The sequence below is a fragment of the Cibotium barometz genome, chromosome 40, assembly GCF_041138505.1.
Source record: "Cibotium barometz isolate CiBa-2024 chromosome 40, ASM4113850v1, whole genome shotgun sequence".
Taxonomy (NCBI): Eukaryota; Viridiplantae; Streptophyta; class Polypodiopsida; order Cyatheales; family Cibotiaceae; genus Cibotium; species Cibotium barometz.
Genome location: NC_141085.1, coordinates 21,642,492 through 21,653,029, shown reverse-complemented (window position 1 = coordinate 21,653,029; position 10,538 = coordinate 21,642,492).

The following is a 10,538-nucleotide window of genomic DNA, read 5'->3' as shown; positions in this document are numbered from 1 at the left end:
GTTTCTCTCTCTCTTTTAATATAATAAAAAAGAAATAAAAAATAAAAAATTTAAAAACCCACCCCACCCCACCCCAATCCCTAAGTGGCAAAGCTTGCCACTTAGAATGGGGGAGGGGTAGGGGCATGTCTTCTCTCTCTCTCTCTCTCTCTCTCTATATATATATATATATATATATATATACATACATACATACATACATACATACATACATACATACATACATATATATATATATATATATATATATACACATATATATATATATACACACATATATATATATATACACACATATACATATATAGATATACATATACATACATACATACATATATATATATATATATACATATATACATATACATATACATATATACATATACATATATGTATATACATATACATACGTACATACATACATATATATATATATAATTCTCGCTCTTTGCCCCTTCTCTTTCTATGTCACTCTCTTGGCTAGGGCCCTTTTTCCCCTCTCTCCTACCCTCTCTTTCTATGTCTCTCTCTTGGCCAGTGCCCTTTTCCCCCTCCCTCTTTTTCTTTCTCCCTCTCACCCTCCCTTTTATTCTCTCTCTTCATTGCATATCGATTGAAGATTTGGATAGCACTCTTCATTGCATCAATGCATATTGATTGAAGATCTATCATCAGTGACATGAAGGCATCATGGAAGACACTCTTGCAAGCACACGTTGATTTGGGCGGTGCTTAGAATCATGAAAAATAATTAAAAAACAAAATAAAAACACTTAATTGCTTGTATAACCATTATGAATTAGGATTAAAAACCTTAATCTCCTCCATCAAGTCGAAAAAATCTTAAACAACTCTAAAGCTAGGCAAAACCATATCTTAGTTTAGGAGACGAGAACTATAGATGTGAGTCTAGCCAAATGTCATATTAGAGATGTGAGTCTAGCCAAATCTGAGATTAGAGATGTGAGGCATGATCCTAGACATATGAGTCATAAGTTTGGAGGCATGAGTCATGAGTCTAGAGATGTTAGCCCTGGAGATGTAAGTAGGTACACGTAATATTGTACCAATCAATTAAAACCACCATGAAGACTTGTAAATACATACCTACTCATGTTCTATAAAGACCTTCCTGTCATAAAAGTTGTATCAACTATTAATTCTAAGAAAAATTATTATTCTTATAATTATTAGGGAATTAAGTATAATTATTTCTTAAAATTTCTCAACCAACCCTATCATAGGCCTATTTCATAAAAATCCATGCCCAAGTAGGCCTATTTCATAAAGATCAATATAAGCCTAGTTCATACAAAAAGGCACGAGCCTATAGATGTGCATCTATAGGTATGAGCCTACATTTATGAGCTTAAATTTGTGAGTCTACAAGCATGAGCCTAGAAGCATGAGCACATAAGCATGAGCCCCCATTAGGCATGACATGAGTCTATCTCAGTAAACCTACATGAGTCTATTCCTTAAAAAAAGGTGTGAGATGACAAGACATGAGTACAGAGGCAAACGTGAGTCTAAAGGCATAAGCCTACAAACTTCTATAGATATGGGCCTATAGACATGAGCCTAGCATAAAAAGAAAAAAAAAGGTTCAAAAAGCCAAAAAAGCCAAAAAAGCTCAAATAAAAAATAATATTTTTTGTAGGTTGAGGAAAAAGGACATATTTGAGTTCATTTTCAGACTTGCTTCATGAAGAACTGAGTGTTTCACCAAGATGAAACTAATCCTTGATCCTTGACCTTAGATCTAAATTCACCAACCCACTTGAAAGAAAAAAAAGGTTTCAAGGAAATAGTAAAGAGAACTCTAAGGGTGATGTACTATGAGAAAATAGATATAAGAGAACTCTAAGGGTGATGTACTATGAGAAAATAGATATAATAAAGTGAGAAACTAGAATAAGGGAAACTCTAGCTATGAAAGTTCAAATGAAAAGGGATGAGGTTATGCTATTAATCAAGCATTCAAAGAGGACTAAAGTGACATGAGGAAAAGTAATGGGAACATGATAGTCCTCAAAGAAGGGATTGATCTTGATAATGTTATAAATGATTATGGAAAAATGGGAAAAAGTGGAACTCTTATCATTAGTAAGACTCCTCTCCACATCCCCCTCCTGTAACTGGTGCAAGCTGCACAAGTGCTCTCCGAACTGGGCTGGATAGTCACCCATCCCATCACACGGCTCTCTAACTTGACGGATGAAAGGCCGGGTTTCCACCCGAAAATTACCCCTCTCCCCTCTGGCTCTCAGAGCGTGACAAGTGCGTAGGCTCCTTCCCTTCTACTTGGCATTCGCCAAGTGCTTCCTGGTGCCTAGGAGGGTAAGCAAGTGGTGTGGGCCCTCTGACTTCTTTCTAGGGCTTTGCCCCCATAAGATCTCACTGTTGTTTCCTACATGGCTTGTCCAATTGTTGATCGAACGCCCTGTGTTGGGATGTCATTCAATGTTTTGTCCCCAGTAACATGGGTAACCTGCTCTATCCTTTCCTTTCCCTTCTGTGCAATGGGTGGGTCGACGAGGGAAGATCATTTGGCCCAATTAATCAAAACCCTCAGTAAAAGGAAACGAAAAATGTCAAATCTAATTAAAAATAATACATTCTTGATGATTTAAGAATGATTGTTGCAATTTCCTAGAAAGTTATAAGAGATATAAATAGAAAGAAACCCAAAAGGAAAAAAATGGGAGAGTCCTTTGTTGGATGATTGAGAAATTGTGATGGTATCATAAAAGAATGACTTTAGAAGAGAGAAAAGTATCATTATTGAATCCTTAAAAAGGATGAGAAGGGTGAATTGGAGTATATGGGCCATGGTAGAGACTCCTATGGAAAGATCGAGTTACCTTACCCTCTGGCCAAAACGATCACTCGAGAATTACCCATCTGAGTTCAACATCCTCATAGCCCCATACTACGTTAGATTGTGTTTATAAAGATTTTATTTAGCGGGCTTATTTTGTGATGGATCTAAGTGTACCAATTTAACATTCCCCTATGTATATACCACTATAGGCACATGTAAAGAAGAGTGAGGAGAAACAAGGACTTCAAGAAAGACTTCAAGAAAGAATACCTGGTAGTTGTTTATTTTGGTATTTGTAAATAGTTTTGTAAATGGATTTAAACCCCTCACTATGTACATGGGCTTAATGGTCCCTTTTTTAATTCACCTTTGAACTATTTTAATATTAGATTAATTTACATTTATACTAGGTTAATTTATACGTGTCTATATTCTTTTTAATGTTTTATGCATTGTTGAAGTTGCTTAAATGGTCGACATTGGGGGACATCCACTAATATTTCATACAATATTGGGATAGTTTGGGGATATCCACCAAACTATTCCAAAAAGCTTTTGCATTTTTTCAAAAACATTTTTTAAAAACATTTCCATATGTGCTACATTAGAGTAGTAAAAATAGAAAAAACATAGCAATGTCAATATTAGAAATATCCTACTAATGGATTGAACACCCATAACCTATCCATTTCCTTCATTATAGTGCTATTATAATTTTTTCAAACAAGTCATCCTCTTATAGTGATGTAGTTCAAATTTTACAAGCGAGGCTAACATTGCTTTTAAAATTGCTAATCATGGCAATGTATGGATGTGTGGAGAAGGTCTAAATTTCAAATGGTTGTGAAGGATCCACCCCCAAGCACTCCATCTTTGTACATAACCCAAGAGACTTGTCTAGCCTCCCCATACTAGAACTCCATCTTCTTATTATATAAAGCTCAATTAATTGCTTTGAATTAGCACTCCTCTCTGACAAGGAAGGCAATGGTGGCTGCTAGCAAGTACGCGCACATACATTAGGCCAAATCTTTGAATAAGATGGATCATTCTCACAAAAACCACATAATGAATCCAAGAACTTATTCTTGAATGTGGGGTGAAGCTTAGCTTGTTCACCATTGACATGCAGCTTAACACATCCTCTACTACGTTAAATAGTAGTGGGCCGGAGTGAGTCTAAATGGTGGTGCAAACTCCTAAAGATGGTCAAAATTTTATTTTAATTTTTTTCTAAGGTTTGGATCTTGACAGAAAGCTACAAAATGGATTCATGTGAGACTTCTTTGTTGGAGATGTCAACCTCAAATCAACCATCAAAATTTGTGTCACCAAACTCATCCTCGTTAATAAGGAGGTTGTCATATGTGCCCGAGTCCCAACAATGTATCGCCAATCTCTATGGACTGGTTGGCTATCAATGGGGTGTGTTCAGTCTCTATGGACAGAACCATGAGGTTGTCTACAGACAAGGATGGTGTAAGGGGCATGCCTCCTACACCACTTCACTCTCCTGTGCACCAAGTCGTGAGGTGGATGGAGGACGGCTGGCCTCATTCTGGCATGCAAGGATAGCTTGCCTGCATGTGGGCAAGCTTGGCCTATGTAAGGCCCGAAATGGGCGATAACACTTGAAAAATACCCCCCGAACTCCCTAAGATAGGTACGCTACCCTCACTTAAAGACATTTTTTAAATAAACAAAAAATATAAAACTATGAAAATTTTAAATGCAAAAAACCTTTACGGAATGCACAAAAGGACAAATGGAACCAACTACCCCGATATGTCCCAGAGTGTGCTAGCGGGCGATGGAAGCTAGAAGTTGATGGGGCGCTATGTTGTCGTCAATGAAAACTTGAAGCCGATGGCGCTCCAAACGTTTTTGGAATCACCTCGAGCTCACCTGTATCCCCTCGGATGCCTTATACACACTTGATTCATAGATTATTGCTTGATTCAGAGAGGTAGTTTTTTCATTTCTTGTATAAGTAGATGTGGTTGACTGTGAGTAGAGGCCTAAGGGTTTTCATTTCTTGTATAAGTAGATGTGGTTGATTGTGTGAGTAGAGTTTTAAATGGGAGTGATAAATTTTATCAAGAGGAATGATAGTCCAAGTGCTGGTCACCCTAGGGTACAAAAGACCTATGCACTAATTAAAAGACAATTCTATTAGCCTAGTTTATTTAAGGACATCCAAGACTTCGTGCTGAAATGCCAGAAGTGCTAGGTCAATAAGCATGAGTGTCTCAAAGTAGAGGCTTTCTCCATCCATTGGATATTCCCAAAGGGAAATGGGAGAGTATTTCCATGGATTTTATCACCGAATTACCTAAAACAAGTAGAGGATATGATTTGGTTTGGGTGTGGTGGTAGATAGGTTGACTAAAATGACAAAGTTTATTGCTACTAGAAAGGAGGTTAAAACTCCTGAGCTAGCTAAATTGTTTATTGAACATATCTACAAGCTATATGGCCTGCTCGTAGATATAGTTTTTGATAGAGATAGGAAGTTCGATAGCCATGTTTGGAGGGAAGTCTTCAAAAGTTGGATACTACTCTGAGTATACATTAGGAAAATTTTAGACTCACAAATTGACCCTCTAAGGGCTTTCTCTCTCTTCTATGAATCAAGGAAAAGTGTAAAAATAATGTTATAATTTTCCTCCTGTCTCTTATTTTTTGAATCTTGTACATCTCAAAATATTAGTTTTATAATAGATTCACTTATTATTTTATTGACTGTCCAAGAATTGCACTAGACCTGCTCAAAACTCGAATATCTCAAAAACTGTTCTTTTATTTGAGCTAGTTTCAAATATCTCAAAAGATATGACATTCTTAAATGTCTCGATTTATTTATGACTAAAAAAAACAATCCTTTTATGCTTCTAAAAGGATTTTATCTTAAAAATGGAATATCTCGATTTGTACTTTGTATTTCAAGTACATAGATCCATGCTTTAGTTGTATTTTGGTGCATTTTTTATGTTTTTAAATTGCACCATGAAATGAAAATGGAGAACTACTAGTACAACAACCAAAGAAATATGAAGCATGGAAAAAATTACACGGTTGTTCCATATCGAAGCAATTGAGGAAATACTAGATTAGCAAAAGTAAATGTGTAGATTGCTCTTAACAAATTGGAAGTGCTTTTGTAGAATATGACATTTAGATTAGACTAGAATAGCAAAAGTAAATGTGTGGATTGCTCTTGACAAATTGGAAGTTCTTTTGTAGAAGATGACATTTAGATCAGATGATTCCAAGGAGTTTAAGGAGGTAATTGGTAAATTCTATGCATCAGTTGAAGCCTAGACTTCAAGTAGTATAACACAGTACATGGTAAGTGTGATGTTATAATAAGTGTTCAATTAATTTATATGGTTTTAAAGACTAACTATGATTACGTTGTTTATGGATGTAGCATATATTGCACGCTCATGGCCCGTACTTTGCAAATGAAGGAAGTTTGGCAATATGGTCTACACAGGGCATGGAGCGATCTCATTGGCAAGCATGATGTGCTTTTCATAAGGCAATTGCTCATGAGGGTGGAATCTATGATGTCAAGCCAATGAAACAATTACTTCTATGGTGGTATAGAAAGATAATAATAAGGTTAGAGGAGAAGATTCCTATGTCCCTAATGGATCACATGCAATATACACAGCCATATGCTAGGTTAGAAAGGCATGATCTGAGAATTCATCGGGTAGAGGGAAGCATGTTTAATGGTTGAGAACTCAAGAAAGAGAGGGAAGCAAGTGGTAAACCTTAGAGTCGAATCTTAGTACTAGAGTTTCAAATGAGCAAATGCAAGGTGAAACTATGTATTTTTTATCGATCCAAGTATTTTGGATATTAAATCATGTAACAATGATTTTATGTGCTTTACGTTAGTTATGTGTGAGAGTGCTCATATGCATACTTGTGTGTGAGAGTGCTCATATGCATACTTGTGTGTGAACACATTTGGTGTGTTGTTTTTAAACTTGTGTGTGAAAAGGCTTAATATTTGACTAAACTATTGCTTATAAGTGCTTGTAAGTGGTGAGATAGTCACATTTTAGGAATTTTGCATCTATAGTCGTCTAGCTTTTAACACATGGCATGCACCAAGCAAAGTGCTAAGAGGAACCCTTCTAAGAGCCACCCAACGCAGCCCCAGGGCAATATACCAATGGAGACTGATAGTGAGTGTACTTAATCTGGCAATCCTAGAGGCATTGCTAGAGGTACAATGCATCCACATCTGCCCCATCATAAGAAACATAGATGAAGATGGGACACTGCTACTCTTCGAGAAATAAGGAAGTGTCAAGTACAAACTTAATTATACCAAGGGTGCCATTCGCAAGACTGGTGGTGTGAGAGATTTTGAAAGAGCTCCAACAAATGTCTCATAGTAGGCTCTATGCAAGACTTAGTTCTACAATCAACAATGTGTAACGGCAATGGTCAGGCCAAGCATTTTCTCTCTCTTTAAGAAGCAACTGCATATTTGGTGGACCTCATGCATGATGGTCAGGCCAAGCATTTGCTCTCTCTTCAAGAAGCAACCGCATATTTGGTGGACCTCATGCATGATGGTCAATTGGTAGCTATTCATGTGAGGCGCATCACTCTTATGGATAAGGATTTGAGACTTGTACGAAGGCTTTATAAAAATGGTGATGCCTTCAATTTGAACATGGATAATATTATTTAAGTAGATCATATGAATGAGAAGCGTTTTTAATATAAGTACAATTTGATATTTCTTTTTCAATATCTTGGGTGTCATTATCTTTTTCTCTCCTCTACAAGATTCAGTTTTTCAAGTTTATCAAAAGCATTATATTTTTCATGTTCTGAATCACATAAATCTTGTAACATTTATGAATCATAAACACTTCTTTGTTGAAAATACAAGTGAATAGGGTGTGTGTGGGAACAAGCCCTTGATTAGAGGCTGTAAAAGAGGATGTGTAAATGTGAAAGAACCTGTGAAAAGGTGAGAAGAATCTTCTGGGAGATAATAAAGGGTAGCATGAGAAGATTTAGGAAGTGTGGAGATATTCGGGAAAGTGTGGAGATATTTTGGAAAAAGTGAAGAGGTGAAGAGAATCAGGGAAAAGAGGTGGAGTGAATCATGGAGAAATCAGTGGGATTTGATGCTTGATGTAAACTCTATAAATTGAGGCATTTCCCTAATGAGAATTTGCTGGTTTTTGAGTATCTATGCCTACATTAATCTATTTGTTAATTATCCACTAATTACATCTTAATTATTTACTAATCACTTTGTTAATGATGTTAATTCTAGTGTTTGATCCACCACAGCTCATCACAATGCCCTAATTTCAACATGGTATCAGAGCCATGCTAATTTGTGAGCCCATTATCTTGCTAATTATTTTGCTAATTAAGATTAGTAGAAAATTATAATTTTCTCTCTTTTTTCAACTCACCTCTGTACCCCCAGCCAGTGGAGGAGCTCGCTCTCCTTGCACACATAAAATTAGGCAAAACCCTGCTAGCACATGATAGGTATCTCATAGCTCTTCAAGCTCATCCAAACAACATAGCAAACTGCCATCAGATGAAGGAGAAATCGCTATTTTAGCAGGCTACATTTTTCAGCAGAAGATCTCAGATCTACACTCACTCAGGGTGAATCACTCTAATTTCTCTTAGCCCAAGGTGTTTTCAAGCATGCTCTACAAGCTGGTGAAGACAGAATTCAGTTTCATCAAGTCTACAGTGAGATCCAAGCTCTTCATCAAATCTGCAGGTGACTTTGGTAAAACAGAGATTAAGCTTTCAATATTTGGTCAAATCTTGTGTTTCTTGGCTTAATCCTCTACTACACTCATTGCTATTGATGGCTTTGAAAGCATTTGAGCTCATTTGAAGTCTAAGGCACCAGATCCGGACTCCCCACATACTCTGTTTTCTGTACACAAAATAATGGATTAATTTGTTAATCAGTGATCAATGCTAATCACTGTATTTTGATACAATTGAGGGTTCAAATTAACCATTAGGTATCTGATACAGATCCTTATAACTTTAGATTGCAATTCGGAGTTGGTTTGATACTCCAACCATCCCGTACAAATTGGTTACCTTTGATTTAATGTAATTTCTGGTAAAATTGTGCTGATAAAATTGTGATAATCATCATTTTGCATTCAACCCTTGGTTAATGCCTGTAAATCTCAATCAAAATCAAGATTATTCAGAGCTAGAGTTGCATTTGGGAATGTGCATATGAGAATGAATGCTATACGCATTATGTATTGGGCACATTGCATCAGTGTAAATAGGGGATCAGACACTGCCCTTGTCCCCAGAATAAGGCAAGAGGTAAGACCTCCCACATAAATTTGGGTTTGCATTGCATAATGACACAAGATAAACATCAAAAGCCCAAAGAAACTGTCAGCAAAACATTGAAACATGTTGCTCACATGGAGCAAAAAGACCTGACGGACAAGCTCATGGCCCCAGCCCATGAAAGAAGAAGAATATCTCTTTCCAAGCAGAAGATCCACACCAAGAAGATCTAAAGGAAGAATTGAAGGAAGACATGGACACGAGAAGAGAAGCTGCCACAAGAAGAGAAGCTGCCCCAAGAAGACTAAAAGAAGAGACGGACGCGTGGAGAGAAGCTGCCACGACAAGAAGACTGAAGACAAGAGAAGATGTGAGGCTCCAAAGAGTGCGGAGCCATGTGAAAATCTCTAAGAGAGAGAGAGAGAGAGAGAGAGAGAGAGAGACCCCACAACCCAATGTAACCTGCCCCAACAAAGTAAAACCACCTCTGAGCCACCGCCGATGATGTAGGCCATGTGGTAGATGTATGTGTGAGCACTTTAGTCAAGGTCGCGGGCAACTATAGTAAGCCTTGGACACATAGAGAGAGAGAGTGTCAAGGACTATGAGTTTAGGGAATCGAGGCACTGGTCGCAGGCTATCAAGTAAGAGAGAAACTTGATATAGGGTCCAGGTGTGCTAAGATAACTTGAGGGGAGGTGTAGGCACTAGTCACAGACTATCAAGTAAGGGGAGGCAAACTTGGTATAGGGTCTAGGTGTGCTAGAGAGTATTCACTTGAGGGGAGGTGTTGAAAATACAAGTGAATTGTTGAAATATACAAGTGAATAGGATGTGTGTGGGAACAAGCTCTTGGATAGAGGCTGTAAAAGAGGAGATGTAATTGTGAAAGAACCTGTGAAAAGGTGAGAAGAATCTACTGGGAGAGAATAAAGGGTAGCATGAGAGAATTTAGGAGTGTGGAGATATTTTGGGAGATATTCAGGGAAAAGAGAAGAGGTGGAGAGAATCAGGCAAGAGGTGGAGATATTCAGGGAGTGAATCATGGAGAAATCAATGGGATTTTATGCTTGATGTAAACTCTATAAATTTAGGCATAGCCCTAATGAGAATTTGCTGGTTTTTGAGTATCCATGCCTACATTAATCTATGTACTAATTATTCACTAATTACATCTTAATCACTTGCTAATCACTTTGTTAATTATGTTGATTCTAGTGTTTGATCCACCATAGCTCATCATTAAGCTCAAATTTTAAACATGGTATCAGAGCCATGCCTAGAATCAACCAGATTTATGAGCCCATTAGTGAATTAATCAGGATTAGTAGGTAATTAGCAAAAAAATCAGTTTTTAGTGAGTTTTTCATCTTCCCCTTCACCCCCAGCC